This window comes from Helianthus annuus, chromosome 4 (genome assembly GCF_002127325.2).
Source record: "Helianthus annuus cultivar XRQ/B chromosome 4, HanXRQr2.0-SUNRISE, whole genome shotgun sequence".
Lineage (NCBI taxonomy): Eukaryota > Viridiplantae > Streptophyta > Magnoliopsida > Asterales > Asteraceae > Helianthus > Helianthus annuus.
The window spans coordinates 92,614,788-92,631,634 of NC_035436.2; positions in this window are offsets into that span (position 1 = coordinate 92,614,788).

Below are 16,847 nucleotides of genomic sequence, written 5' to 3' on the forward strand. Positions count from 1 at the left end.
CTCCACTTTAGCAAACGTTTATTTAAAGGAAGTGGTTTCGAGGCACGGGGTGCCGACCTCTATTATCTTGGATCGTGATGCACGATTTACTTCAGAACTGTGGCAGGCAATGCACAAATCTTTTGGCTCACGATTAGACATGAGCACAGCTTACCATCCGCAAACAGATGGGCAGTTGGAACGCACCATCCAAACTCTAGAAGACATGCTTCGTGCATGTGTAATCGATTTCGGCAACGGCTGGGAAAAACACCTCCCGTTAGTGGAGTTTTCGTATAACAACAGTTACCACACCAGCATTCAATCTGCTCCATTTGAGGCATTGTACGGGCGTAAATGCCGATCACCTCTTTGTTGGGCAGAGGTGGGTGATAGTCAGATCACAGGTCCAGAACTGGTAGTAGACGCAACGGAAAGGATTGCACAGATACGACAACGCATGGCGGCAGCACATGACCGTCAGAAAGCCTACGCAAACAAGCGCCGGAAACCACTCGAGTTCCAAGTTGGGGATCGAGTGCTACTCAAAGTTTCACCCTGGAATGGTGTGGTTCGTTTTGGTAAACGGGGCAAACTTAATCCACGATATGTCGGACCATTTGAAGTCATTGAGAAAATAGGTAGGGTGGCCTACAAACTGAATTTACCAGCAGAACTCGGTGCAGTTCACAACGTTTTTCACGTGTCAAATCTGAAAAAGTGTCTGTCAGATGAGACCCTCATAGTTCCTTTGAAGGAGCTCACTATCGACGATCAGTTGCGATTCGTCGAGGAACCAGTTGAATTCACGGACCGGGATGTTAAGGTCCTCAAGCACACCAGAATACCTCTTGTGCGAGTTCGTTGGAACTCCCGTCGTGCCCAGAGTTCACCTGGGAACGAGAAGATCAAACGAAACTCAAGTATCCCCAGTTATTTGGAAATAGTGCAACCACTACTGAGGCTGAAGCTACTACAGAATTTCGGGACGAAATTCCAAATCAACGGGGGGATGATGTGACACCCCAGGAAAACCAGTAAACTACATAACACAACTAGCTTCCTCAGTAACCACGTGCTAAATTTCAGGACGAAATTTATTTCAAGTTGGGGATAATGTGACAACTCGAATTTCCACGATTTCCATCTTCGCATTAATTACGCGTTAATTGTTTAAGTTGATTGTTTGCACTACTTGTTTGCTTCACGACTGTACACGTTGGTAATATGATAAACTGTGTTGTGATTGATATGTTACATATGGTGTGTATTAAGAGTGTATGTGATATATGTTTTGTGTTATTAAATAAAGTTGATGAATCCCCCACCCGAAAACACCCCATGACTAAAATTACCACGAGCCAAAAATAACACCCACACGAAAACCTCTCTAGTCGAATACACCACTGGACGAAAACACCTAAGTGTTTCACCACGTTTGGGCCGCGAAAACAAGGAGAATGGACTTCGGCCCAGTAGCGAATGTGTTATATTTTTTGTTCAACCCTTGCGTGAGTTTGTTGGTAACTGGCAACAACCCTAGATATCTCTCTCTCTCTCGGTTTGCTTTAAACCCGACGGCAGCCAGCATCCTCCTCGGAGTCCTCCTAGTCTCGTTTTGCAACCGGTTAGTATGCGACTAGTTTAACCGACATAATCCGTTGATTCCTTGTTGATGATTACCATAGTTATATATGATTTTCTGTCTTGTCTCTATGTGGATGAATGGGGATCGATGATAACTAAAGCTTTTGAAACTTCCATAGATGATTATATTTGTGCATGTGAATTGTATTGAATGTGCAGCCAAATTAATGTTGTGCATGTGATAGCATAGGAATTGTCGGCCATTGTTTTATAAGTATGCATGAGGATTGTCAGTGTCATGTGATCATCACAATTTGTGTAATTTATAACCTAAAAGATGCTGAATAAATAATTAATATTAGATGTTATCGGTGGAGTATGGTGAATCGGTTAGTAATTCTTGTATGTTGATTATTCATATTTGCATATGTGATATTAGTGTGGTCAGGATCCGATTATGTGCTATGTCATGCTAATCGACTGTTGATGTATGTATATATGTTAACTGTGAACTGAATATGATTTTGTTATGATATAATGATTTCAAATTGACTTTATAAACTGTTATGATTGATCGAATTATTGTTGAAGCCATGGAAATTGTTTGTGATGATGTTGAACCTTACCTCAACGAAAACACTTAGGGATTTCGGCCCAAGTGTTTTCGCCAACAAGGGATTTCGGCCCAAGTGTTTTATTCACAAAGTTGTTTTCGTCACATGTAAACCCAATTAAGTTGGGCCTGTTAACTCTGTTATGTCAGTTAAGTGGTTAACTCTGTTAAGTGTAAACTGTGTTAACTCAGTCAAACATACTAACTCTGTTAAGCATGACAATTAGTTTAGGAACTTGCATGTAACTTTGAACCTGGTATGATTGGCAAATTGGTTATGTGTTATTTGATGTTAAATGCCAAACCACTCTGTAATACTGATTGTACATGAAACATTACGAACGTGAACTGATTGAGTATACGTGCACTATAGGACTTGACTGATTTCTTGTGAGCACATAGTTAAGCATACCGAGCAAACCAAGGTGAGTTCACACAACCAAGGCATGGGATTCCCGGGTTGGGAATTGGGTTGGAAGATTTGAATTGGATAATTACTCATACTTACGCTATTGCTAGACTATATACCATCGTCCTCAGGTTAGTCAGGACACTTACGTAAAACCTACGTAAACTAGTATCTGCCACTGTCTCCCAGGTCGGGAGGACACTTACGTAAAACCTACGTTAACTCATACCTACTACTGTCTTCCGGGTCGGAAGGACACTTACGTAAAACCTACGTAAACCCCACGCGTACCACTGTCCTCGGGGAAGGGCACTCACGTAAAACCTACGTGACCTTGTACGTATTCCTGTTCTCGGGTTAAGAAGAACACACATGGTTACAATAGTCTAGTAAGGATAAATATGGGAAGCCCCCGCTAGTAATAAATATAATCATGGGAAACCCCCACTAGTAGTACATACTTACATGGGAAGCCCCCACTAAATGAACATACAAATTTCTGCTACGAACTTACTTTCTGTGAACTCGCTCAACTAGTTGTTGACTCTCTGCTGCATGCCTTGCAGGACCTTAGGTACATATGGAGCTTGCACAGGGAGGAGCAGGTCGTTGTGGAGCATGGATCGTGGATGCCATGTTAAACTTTATAACACTTGAACTTATTGCATACATTGGGTTTTCATATTATACTTCTGCTACTAAAACTACGTTTGCTTTGAACATCAATTGTATTGAGTTGGATTTTTATGAACTACTTTAATTATTATATGCTATGTTCAATATGATTGGTGGCTTGATCCTTGTCATGTCACGCCTCCAAGCGGTGATACTCCGCGGGTGGATTTTGGGGGTGTGACAGGATGGCCTATATATAGTTTTTCACAACCGTTAAGATCATTTCTTGGAGAAGAGGGAATGATCTAGGCCATACACTTGTTATAGACTGATTGGGGGACTTGGAGAACACACAAACCAGCCCATAGCATGAAAAACTAGAGATCAAAACCATCAAAATCGAGCTGAATGACCAGATTAATGCTTCTGTCTGACAGGCTCACGCGCCCCGCGTAAGAATATGGCTTGGGCTTACGCGGGCCGCCTGGCCATGTTTGACAGATTGTCAGTTTTGGTCCCTGCAGCTTAGAAACTTGCGTTTCGGCCCATTTTTGACACGTTTAAGCCCCGTTAACCTCATTTCAAGACTCTAAGATGAAGTTAACGTATTGGGAACTCAAAACATGCTCAAAAATATCTCGGATGTCGGTTCGTTTGGTCGTACGGTTGCGTTGTTCGGTTAATTACGACGGAAGTCGTAACGAACGCAAAAACGATCCAAATTGAGCGACGGATGGAATTCTATCTTGCCAATCACTAAAATATAATATTTTAATGATTACATAAATTTTTGGAAGTTCGGATGTATTCGGAACGTAAGATATGCACGAAAATGCAAACTTGTGCACTTTTTGAGGCTTTTAGTCCCTGAATGACCAATAAGTTTATTTTTGCACATTAAACACCTCAAAGCCTATTTCTAAGATATGTAAAGGATATTTGGGGCATGTTTAACTTATGATCAAGTTCCGGAATGTTCATTACAGTACGAATCGGCATACTTTCGCAGTTTGTCGAAATTAGTCCCTGTAAGCGAATAAACTTGATTTCGACACACCAAACCATTCAAAACTTATTTCTAAGTTATGTGAAGGTTATTTAAGGTATGTTAAGCCTATTTCACTATCCCGAAGTGTTTATCGCGTTAAACTGATTACGTTTACGCATCAGTTTGCGTATAACTTTCTAGAAAGCGATTTAGAGCTCGAAATCGAACGAGAATTGATATGTGCAAATGATACAAATATTTATACAAATCCCAAGTATGAAATATGATATTTCATTGATTTGGTATTTGTTCGATGGCCGTGGAGGCACAGATGTCACATTTGGTGTTATTATATGTGTTTTTCTGTTATTATGTGTGTGATTGTGTTTGGTGATTTTTCAATTTGATTCGATTCCGATTTCAAGCTCTAAATCGCTTTCTGGAAAGTTATACGCGCACCGATGCGTAAATATAATCAGTTTAATGCAACGAACACTCCGGAATAGTGAAATAGGCTTAACATACCTTAAATAACCTCCACATAACTTAGAAATAAGTTTTGGATGGTTTGGTGTGTTGAAATCTAGTTTGTTCGATCGCAGGGACTATTTGTGTCAAACTGCGAAACTATACCGATTTGTATAGTAACGAACATTCCGGAACTTGATCATAAGTTAAACATACCCTAAATAATCTTTACATAGCTTAGAAATAGGCTTTGAGGGATCGTTTTTGCGTCCGTTACGACTTCCGTCGTAATTAAGCGAACAACGCAACCGTACGACCAAACGAACCGACATCCGAGATATTTTAGAGCATTTTTGAGTTCCCTATACTTTAACCTCATTTTAAAAAGGGTAGTTGCACGGTACCCACTTTAACCTCATTTTAGAGCCTTAAAATGAGGTTAATGGGGCTTAAACGTGTCAAAAATGGGCCGAAATGCAAGATTCTCAAGCGCAAGTACTAGTTTGCAATTTCTGGAAAGATAGCCCAGGCGGGCCGCGTAAGCCTGTGTCTTAGGCTACGCGGGCCGCGTGAGAGGCCCAGTTCAGCAAATTGTTTTTTTTTTAAAAGAGCAGCTGGTTTGCAGGTCTTTTGCACATGGTTTTGAACATTCTATGGGCCAATTTTTATGGTATTTGAGTGCCCCTTGTATTCAAATACTATGTGCCCACTTGTACGGCTTAGATCGAAGCTCAATCTTCGAGAAACGATCCTAACGGCTCTAGTATTCCTATAAATACCCATCTCCTTTCACTTGCAAAACCCACAATGTTCTGATTTTGGCTCTCTAAGTTGATGTTTATGCTTCACACCAGAATACCTCTTGTGCGAGTTCGTTGGAACTCCCTTCGTGGCCCAGAGTTCACCTGGGAACGAGAAGATCAAATGAAACTCAAGTATCCCCAGTTATTCAGAAATAGTGCAACCACTACTGAGGCTGAAGCTACTACAGAATTTCGGGACGAAATTCCAAATCAACGGGGGGATGATGTGACACCCCAGGAAAACCAGTAAACTACATAACACAACTAGCTTCCTCAGTAACCACCTGCTAAATTTCGGGACGAAATTTATTTCAAGTTGGGGATAATGTGACAACTCGAATTTCCACGATTTCCATCTTCGCATTAATTACGCGTTAATTGTTTAAGTTGATTGTTTGCACTACTTGTTTGCTTCACGACTGTACACGTTGGTAATATGATAAACTGTGTTGTGATTGATATGTTACATATGGTGTGTATTAAGAGTGTATGTGATATATGTTTTGTGTTATTAAATAAAGTTGATGAATCCCCCACCCGAAAACACCCCGTGACTAAAATTACCACCAGCCAAAAACAACCCCCACACGAAAACCTCTCTAGTCGAATACACCACTGGACGAAAACACCTAAGTGTTTCACCACGTTTGGGCCGCGAAAACAAGGAGAATGGACTTCGGCCCAGTAGCGAATGTGTTATATTTTTTGTTCAACCCTTGCGTGAGTTTGTTGGTAACTGGCAACAACCCTAGATATCTCTCTCTCTCGGTTTGCTTTAAACCCGACGGCAGCCAGCATCCTCCTCGGAGTCCTCCTAGTCTCGTTTTGCAACCGGTTAGTATGCGACTAGTTTAACCGACATAATCCGTTGATTCCTTGTTGATGATTACCATAGTTATATATGATTTTCTGTCTTGTCTCTATGTGGATGAATGGGGATCGATGATAACTAAAGCTTTTGAAACTTCCATAGATGATTATATTTGTGCATGTGAATTGTATTGAATGTGCAGCCAAATTAATGTTGTGCATGTGATAGCATAGGAATTGTCGGCCATTGTTTTATAAGTATGCATGAGGATTGTCAGTGGCATGTGATCATCACAATTTGTGTAATTTATAACCTAAAAGATGCTGAATAAATAATTAATATTAGATGTTATTGGTGGAGTATGGTGAATCGGTTAGTAATTCTTGTATGTTGATTATTCATATTTGCATATGTGATATTAGTGTGGTCAGGATCCGATTATGTGCTATGTCATGCTAATCGACTGTTGATGTATGTATATATGTTAACTGTGAACTGAATATGATTTTGTTATGATATAATGATTTCAAATTGACTTTATAAACTGTTATGATTGATCGAATTATTGTTGAAGCCATGGAAATTGTTTGTGATGATGTTGAACCTTACCTCAACGAAAACACTTAGGGATTTCGGCCCAAGTGTTTTCGCCAACAAGGGATTTCGGCCCAAGTGTTTTATTCACAAAGTTGTTTTCGTCACATGTAAACCCAATTAAGTTGGGCCTGTTAACTCTGTTATGTCAGTTAAGTGGTTAACTCTGTTAAGTGTAAACTGTGTTAACTCAGTCAAACATACTAACTCTGTTAAGCATGACAATTAGTTTAGGAACTTGCATGTAACTTTGAACCTGGTATGATTGGCAAATTGGTTATGTGTTATTTGATGTTAAATGCCAAACCACTCTGTAATACTGATTGTACGTGAAACATTACGAACGTGAACTGATTGAGTATACGTGCACTATAGGACTTGACTGATTTCTTGTGAGCACATAGTTAAGCATACCGAGCAAACCAAGGTGAGTTCACACAGCCAAGGCATGGGATTCCCGGGTTGGGAATTGGGTTGGAAGATTTGAATTGGATAATTACTCGTACTTACGCTATTGCTAGACTATATACCATCGTCCTCAGGTTAGTCAGGACACTTACGTAAAACCTACGTAAACTAGTATCTGCCACTGTCTCCCGGGTCGGGAGGACACTTACGTAAAACCTACGTAAACTCATACCTATTACTGTCTTCCGGGTCGGGAGGACACTTACGTAAAACCTACGTAAACTCATACCTACTACTGTCTTCCGGGTCGGAAGGACACTTACGTAAAACCTACGTAAACCCCACGCGTACCACTGTCCTCGGGGAAGGGCACTCACGTAAAACCTACGTGACCTTGTACGTATTCCTGTTCTCGGGTTAAGAAGAACACACATGGTTACAATAGTCTAGTAAGGATAAATATGGGAAGCCCCCGCTAGTAATAAATATAATCATGGGAAACCCCCACTAGTAGTACATACTTACATGGGAAGCCCCCACTAAATGAACATACAAATTTCTGCTACGAACTTACTTTCTGTGAACTCGCTCAACTAGTTGTTGACTCTCTGCTGCATGCCTTGCAGGACCTTAGGTACATATGGAGCTTGCACAGGGAGGAGCAGGTCGTTGTGGAGCATGGATCGTGGATGCCATGTTAAACTTTATAACACTTGAACTTATTGCATACATTGGGTTTTCATATTATACTTCCGCTACTAAAACTACGTTTGCTTTGAACATCAATTGTATTGAGTTGGATTTTTATGAACTACTTTAATTATTATATGCTATGTTCAATATGATTGGTGGCTTGATCCTTGTCATGTCACGCCTCCAAGCGGTGATACTCCGCGGGTGGATTTTGGGGGTGTGACAGGATGGCCTATATATAGTTTTTCACAACCGTTAAGATCATTTCTTGGAGAAGAGGGAATGATTTAGGCCATACACTTGTTATAGACTAATTGGGGGACTTGGAGAACACACAAACCAGCCCATAGCATGAAAAACTAGAGATCAAAACCATCAAAATCGAGCTGAATGACCAGATTAATGCTTCTGTCTGACAGGCTCACGCGCCCCGCGTAAGAATATGGCTTGGGCTTACGCGGGCCGCCTGGCCATGTTTGACAGATTGTCAGTTTTGGTCCCTGCAGCTTAGAAACTTGCGTTTCGGCCCATTTTTGACACGTTTAAGCCCCGTTAACCTCATTTCAAGACTCTAAAATGAAGTTAACGTATTGGGAACTCAAAACATGCTCAAAAATATCTCAGATGTCGGTTCGTTTGGTCGTACGGTTGCGTTGTTCGGTTAATTACGACGGAAGTCGTAACGAACGCAAAAACGATCCAAATTGAGCGACGGATGGAATTCTATCTTGCCAATCACTAAAATATAATATTTTAATGATTACATAAATTTTTGGAAGTTCAGATATATTCAGAACGTAAGATATGCGCGAAAATGCAAACTTGTGCACTTTTTGAGGCTTTTAATCCCTAAATGACCAATAAGTTTATTTTTGCACATCAAACACCTCAAAGCCTATTTCTAAAATATGTAAAGGATATTTGGGGCATGTTTAACTTATGATCAAGTTCCGGAATGTTCATTACAGTACGAATCGGCATACTTTCGCAGTTTGTCGAAATTAGTCCCTGTAAGCGAATAAACTTGATTTCGACACACCAAACCATTCAAAACTTATTTCTAAGTTATGTGAAGGTTATTTAAGGTATGTTAAGCCTATTTCACTATCCCGAAGTGTTTATCGCGTTAAACTGATTACGTTTACGCATCAGTTTGCGTATAACTTTCTAGAAAGCGATTTAGAGCTCGAAATCGAACGAGAATTGATATGTGCAAATGATACAAATATTTATACAAATCCCAAGTATGAAATATGATATTTCATTGATTTGGTATTTGTTCGATGGCCGTGGAGGCACAGATGTCACATTTGGTGTTATTATATGTGTTTTTCTGTTATTATGTGTGTGATTGTGTTTGGTGATTTTTCAATTTGATTCGATTCCGATTTCAAGCTCTAAATCGCTTTCTGGAAAGTTATACGCGCACCGATGCGTAAATATAATCAGTTTAATGCAACGAACACTCCGGAATAGTGAAATAGGCTTAACATACCTTAAATAACCTCCACATAACCTAGAAAAAAGTTTTGGATGGTTTGGTGTGTTGAAATCTAGTTTGTTCGATCGCAGGGACTATTTGTGTCAAACTGCGAAACTATACCGATTTGTATAGTAACGAACATTCCGGAACTTGATCATAAGTTAACATACCCTAAATAACCTTTACATAACTTAGAAATAGGCTTTGAGGGATCGTTTTTGCGTCCGTTACGACTTCCGTCGTAATTAAGCGAACAACGCAACCGTACGACCAAACGAACCGACATCCGAGATATTTTAGAGCATTTTTGAGTTCCCTATACTTTAACCTCATTTTAAAAAGGGTAGTTGCACGGTACCCACTTTAACCTCATTTTAGAGCCTTAAAATGAGGTTAATGGGGCTTAAACGTGTCAAAAATGGGCCGAAATGCAAGATTCTCAAGCGCAAGTACTAGTTTGCAATTTCTGGAATGATAGCCCAGGCGGGCCGCGTAAGCCTGTGTCTTAGGCTACGCGGGCCGCGTGAGAGGCCCAGTTCAGCAAATTGTTTTTTTTTTAAAAGAGCAGCTGGTTTGCAGGTCTTTTGCACATGGTTTTGAACATTCTATGGGCCAATTTTTATGGTATTTGAGTGCCCCTTGTATTCAAATACTATGTGCCCACTTGTACGGCTTAGATCGAAGCTCAATCTTCGAGAAACGATCCTAACGGCTCTAGTATTCCTATAAATACCCATCTCCTTTCACTTGCAAAACCCACAATGTTCTGATTTTGGCTCTCTAAGTTGAAGTTTATGCTTCATACCTACCTGAGAGTAAATCGGATCATAGCTTGCGGGGACCTTTTGTAAGTATTCTTTCGTTCTTTTCATTCGTTTTTATCGTTAAAGTCAAATTGCGTTTGACTTTCTACATTGACCAGTTTATGGTCAACGCGAAGTTCGTTTGAACTTCATAACGTGAGCGTAATCACGATGATTATAGTCCCTAGTAACTATACCTACTGATTACCACGTTATCTAGGCTCAGTGACGAGTCGTAGTTTCAGCCAATATGCGTATTCTCGCGTATTTTGTAACCAAACTTCTCTAGGGTATCAAAATGGTTTGTTTTGATATCAAAATCTGTTTCTAACTTAACTATACATGTTTTAGCATGTTTAGCTCGTCACTTTTTAGATTAGTGCTTGTGTAGAGTCGTAAGTTGTCACACCCCCAAAATCCACCTGCGGAGTATCACCGCTTGGGAGCGTGACTGACCAGGATCAAGCCACCAATCATACAGAACCATACATATAATAAAAGTAGTTGTCATTTAAACCAAACCAAATCCATATGAAAGGTGTTTCAAATCATAAGAAAGTTATCTTTGTTTAGCGGAAGCGTATAAATAAAACCCATCGTAAACAAGTATCAAATTTCAAAAGTGTTTAACAGGATAATCACGATCCAAGCCCACAACAACCTGCTCCTCCCTGTGCAAGCTCCATATACCTAACGACCTGCAAGGCATGTAACAGAGGATCAACAACTAGTTGAGCGAGTTCACAGAAAGTAAATGCGTATTAGTAAGTTCGTTTGTAACAGGTGGCTCTACTGGGCCGTTAGTACGTTCTATTGGTGGGGGCTTCCCATGTTGTATAACCACTAGACTACTCGTAACCATAAGTATCCTTCACAACCGAGGATAGGAATAAGTATAAGTATCCTTCACATCCGAGGATAGTAATAAGTATAAGTATCCTTCACATCCAAGGATAGTAATTTAGTATGAGTATCCTTCACAACCGAGGATAGTAGTATGTATAGGTATCCTTCACAACCGAGGATAGTAGTAAGTATAAGTCTACGTAGATTGTAAGTATGTGTCCTGCACAACCGAGGACAGTGAATAGCATAAGTATGTGTCCTGCACAACCGAGGACAGTGGTATGGTAGTCTAGTATTAGTGTCAGTACGAATCTATTCAACCTTATTCCTTCAATCCCATTCCCAAGCCCTTGGGAATCCCATGCCTTAGTAAGGGTGTGAACTCACCTTGGTTTGCTCGGTATGCTATGCTCTAGAGTTTATCAAATGTCTAAGTCCGTTACTCACGTCCTAGGATATGATGCACATGATTCATTCAATTAGGGTTTACAAGTCATTGATATCTAAACAGATGTGTGATAGTTGTGTGCGGAATGACATCAGATAGGATATACAGTAGCATACATACTAATCATGCAATGTGTTCTTCATTCAGGGTTTTGAATTCAGCATCATTCGTAAACTCAGGTCACACAATATTAAAACTCAGACATTAATATCTAGGGGAAATTCGGACTACACAGTAACACATAACTCGGAGTAGATTATTAAGGTTATTAAGCATGAGATTTGAACTAGCATTTTAAGCAAATTGAATCATGCACATGTATGGCCAAAAAGTCGGACCTTGGGCTCTCATACAAAAGAACTCGGACAAGAGAGGTTGTCCTTCACAACCTCGGACTAGGGGGGGGGGGGTTTACAAGGTCGGACAAGGAGGGTCAAGAAACTCGGACCCCATACCCCATGACAAAAACTCGGACATCTTGATTCACTTATAAGAAACTCGGACATGGGGGAGGGTCAAGAAACTCGGACCCTTAAGACTTGAATAAAGCTCGGACATAATACTCCTTATCAAACTCGGATACACATAATAGTGATGAAACTCGGACATGTAATCATAAGTTAAACTCGGACATGATAAGTTATTAAAAAGGTCGGGCCTTGGTTACTTGATAAAACTCGGGCTAATATTTACTTAAACATTACAACAAATCCTCGGACATCATGAATGATAATCAAAGAGGTCGGACTACAACTTGTAACACAAAGCTCGGACCTCACATCTTTATCATAAAAACTCAGATAGCAAGCAACAAGAACTCGGACATATACATGTTATTCAGTCTCGGACTAAGCATGCTCTTATAAAACTCAGACAATTTATATTCGCTAAAACTCTGACTAACATACTCAGACAACCATTCAATTCACACGTCTGTATCATTGTAACAGTTACGTTTCCATTGATCAAGCAAACCCTAAATCCAATCATATCGACGGCAGAAATCAAAATTATTCGACCGATGCTAAGCAACAACAATCATCACAATAATAATCTATCAAGCATGCATCTAATCATCGTCATAATCTCAACTATCCAGGATCAAATCACAGAATATCACATGAGAAACTAGGGTTTTCCATGAACACATAATCAAGAAATCAATAAACAATAATCATTTGATAGAATCAAGAAATCAATAAACAATAATCATTTACCTTGTGATGATCCTAGAGAAATGTGGAATCGAAAGTGATGAATAGCTTGCCAATGATGATGGTGATGATTGCTAGGAGATTAGAGAGTATAGTACGTGTTTTGGTTTGTGAAAATGATTAGTGAAATGGAATTAGGGTTAAGTATGATTTAGGTTTCACTAATAACTCTTTTCACCCTCCTTTATTCTATTTTACAAGAGTGCACTATCTCAATTAATTTCACAGTTTCACCACCAAGTTTATACATTTGACAAGTTTATCACAATTAACACATAGTCATGCACAATCACACAATACACTTCATGGTATCAAAATGTATACAATTTTATAGCAATCAATTGTGCAAATAAACAGCTAAACAACACATGAACGTGCAATAAATGCGAAATAGAAATCTTGGAAATTCGAGTTGTCACATTATCCCCAACTTAAAAGAAATTTCGTCCCGAAATTTGGTACGCACTCACTGAGGAAGCTAGGTAAGTTATATCGTTCACTGGTTTTCCTGGGGTGTCACATCATCCCCCCGTTGATTTGGAATTTCGTCCCGAAATTCAGTAGTAGTAGCTTCAGCCTCAGTAGTGGTTGCATTGGTTTCGAATAACTGGGGGTACTTTTCTTTCATTTGGTCTTCGCGTTCCCAGGTGTACTCTGGGCCACGTTGGGAGTTCCAACGAACTCGAACAAGAGGGATTCTCTTGTGTTTGAGGACCTTAACATCCCGGTCCGTGATTTCAACTGGTTACTCGACGAACTGCAACTGTCACACCCCCAAAATCCACCTGCGGAGTATCACCGCTTGGGAGCGTGACTGACCAGGATCAAGCCACCAATCATACAGAACGATACGTATAATAAAAGTAATTGTCATTTAACCCAAATCAATTCCATACGAAAGGTGTTCCAAATCATAAGAAAGTTATCATTGTTTAGCGGAAGCGTGTGAATAAAAACCCATCGTAAATAAGTATCAAATATCAAAAGTGTTTAACAAGAAAATCACGATCAAAGCCCCACAACGTCCAGCTCCTCCGTGTGCAAGCTCCATATACCTAACGTCCTGCAAGGCATGTAACAGATGGATCAACAACTAGTTGAGCGAGTTCACAGAAAGTAAATGCGTAATAGTAAGTTCGTATGTAACAGGTGGCTCTACTGGGCCGTTAGTACGTTCTATTGGTGGGGGCTTCCCATGTTATATAACCACTAGACTACTCGTAACCATAGGTATCCTTCACAACCGAGGATAGTAGTGAATATAAGTACACGTAGGTTTTACGTGTGTATCCTTCACAACCGAGGATAGTAGTAAGTATAAATGCACGTAGGTTTTACGTGTGTATCCTTCACAACCGAGGATAGTAGTAAGTATAAATGCACGTAGGTTTTACGTGCGTATCCTTCACAACCGAGGATAGTAATATGTATAAGTATCCTTCACAACCGAGGATAGTAGTAAGCATATGTGTACGTAGATCGCACGTATGTGTCCTGCACAACCGAGGACGATGGTATGGTAGTCTAGTAACAGTGTAAGTACAGTTCTATTCAATCTCAATCCTTCAATCCCAATTCCCGTGCCCTGGGAATCCCATGCCTTAGTAAGGGTGTGAACTCACCTTGGTTTGCTCGGTATGCTAGGTTATGCACTCACAAGTAATCAATCAAGTCCTATTGTATGCACGTATAACAAATCAGTTCATGTTCGCAATGGTACGCATGTAATCTATGTCACAAGGCGTTTGACAGTTATCACCATGTATCAAATAAACAACTAATCACATTTATGCAGCTTGAGCTTACAATCAGAGTTGTTCTTAGACGTTTTAATTCAGATATTCATCAACAGTCTTAGTAACTGAAATCGTATTACATCATTGTCCAAGATTACAGAACTAGCATGCATAAGATAGTTTACATACGTAACAGTGTTATTACATCAAACAGTGTCATCATGCTAACAGACAATGAAACTCAGACTAGGTTAACAAAGCATGGGGGTTAGCATATTGAACAACCTTGGATATCACTTATCTACAAAAGTCGGACAACCTTATGCACATAATTTCATAAAAATTCGGACAGGGAGTGGGGGTTTGGGCCATGAAACTCGGACAAGGGGGTAAGGGTAACAACCCTTACAAACTCGGACCACATGTGTTCACTTTGCAAACTCGGACCAAGGGGAAACATGGCCACAAACTCGGACCAAAGAGGATCAAAAACTCGGACCCTTGAATCTCTTTATGAAAGTCGGACCTGGTTAACACATGAAACAAAGTCGGACCAATGGATTGGGGCATTAAACTCGGGCCAAGCCCATCACATAAGTCAGACCAACTTAATTGACAAGGAAACTCGGACCTAGTGTCCTCTTATAATGCAAACTCGGTCCAGCAATTACAATGAAAGAAACTCGGACATCATATTAACAAGTAAACTCGGACCATATAAGTTGTATGAAACTCGGACCATATGTTGTCCATTAAACTCGGACATACCCTAACAAGGAACCTCGGACTATAAAGCTTATACATACTCGGTCATACATTCATCAATAAACTCAGGCATAGACTCATCAATAAACTCAGGCATAGATTCATCAATAAACTCAGACAGTCAATAATACGTGAATTTCAATACAGCGTCAAAAGAATCAAGTCAGTTACGTTTTGATTTCTAATCGTGATCATAAAACCCTAACACATATTCATATTCTTGCATCGCAGAATTCATATTCAATCACTCGATTTAATCAACAACAAACAATCCTTTCACAAATCATCTATCGGAAATACAACTTATCATACTCAATACTCTATAATCAGAATTCATAAACACAGAAGCATTATTTGTAAAGCTAGGGTTTTCAAGAGTTTACAATAACCAAGAATCGATACAATCAAACAATCACAAACATGAATCATTTACCTTGTGTTGATTCTAGAGAAAGAGAGTAATCAAACTTGTGGTGCCTTGCCAATGATTTGGTGATGATTGCTAGGAGGATTAGAGAGTTACAAGTACGTGTTTTGATTTTGAGAGAATGATTAGTGAAAAGGGGATTAGGGTTAAGTATAATTAAGTTCACTAATGGCCCTCTACACCCTTAACTAATGTATTTTACAATAGTACACCATTTCAAATAGTTTCACAGTTTCACCACCAAGTTTATACATTTGACAAGTTTATCACAATTAACACATAGTCATGCACAATCACACAACACACTTCATTGTATCAAAACATATACAATTCCATAACAACTAATTGTGAAATCCATCGACTAAATAATACAAGAACGTGCAATAAATGCGAAATAGAAATCTTGGAATTTCGAGTTGTCACATTATCCCCAACTTAAAAGAAATTTCGTCCCGAAATTTGGTACGCACTCACTGAGGAAGCTAGATAAGCTGTATTGTTTACCGGTTTTCCTGGGGTGTCACATCATCCCCCCGTTGATTTGGAATTTCGTCCCGAAATTCAGTAGTAGTAGCTTCAGCCTCAGCAGTGGTTGTGCGGTTTTCGAATAACTGGGGGTACCTTTCTTTCATTTGGTCTTCGCGTTCCCAGGTGTACTCTGGGCCACGCTGGGAGTTCCAACGAACTCGAACAAGAGGGATTCTCTTGTGTTTGAGGACCTTCACCTCCCGGTCCGTGATTTCAACTAGCTCCTCGACGAACTGCAACCGCTCGTCGATAGTGAGTTCCTTAAAAGGAGCTATGAGGGTCTCATCTGACAGGCACTTCTTCAGATTCGACACGTGAAATACTTTGTGAACTGCACCGAGTTCAGCTGGTTGATTCAGTCTGTAGGCTACTGGGCCTATTCTTTCAGTGATTTCGAACGGTCCAACATACCGTGGATTGAGTTTGCCTCGTTTTCCAAAACGAACCACACCCTTCCAGGGTGAGACTTTTAATAAAACCCGGTCCCCGACCTGAAGTTCCAAAGGCTTGCTACGCTTGTCCGCGTAGGCTTTCTGACGGTCGCGTGCTGCCGCCATGCGTTGTCGTATCTGTGCAATCTTTTCCGTGGCGTCCACTACAATCTCTGGACCCGAAATCTGACTATCCCC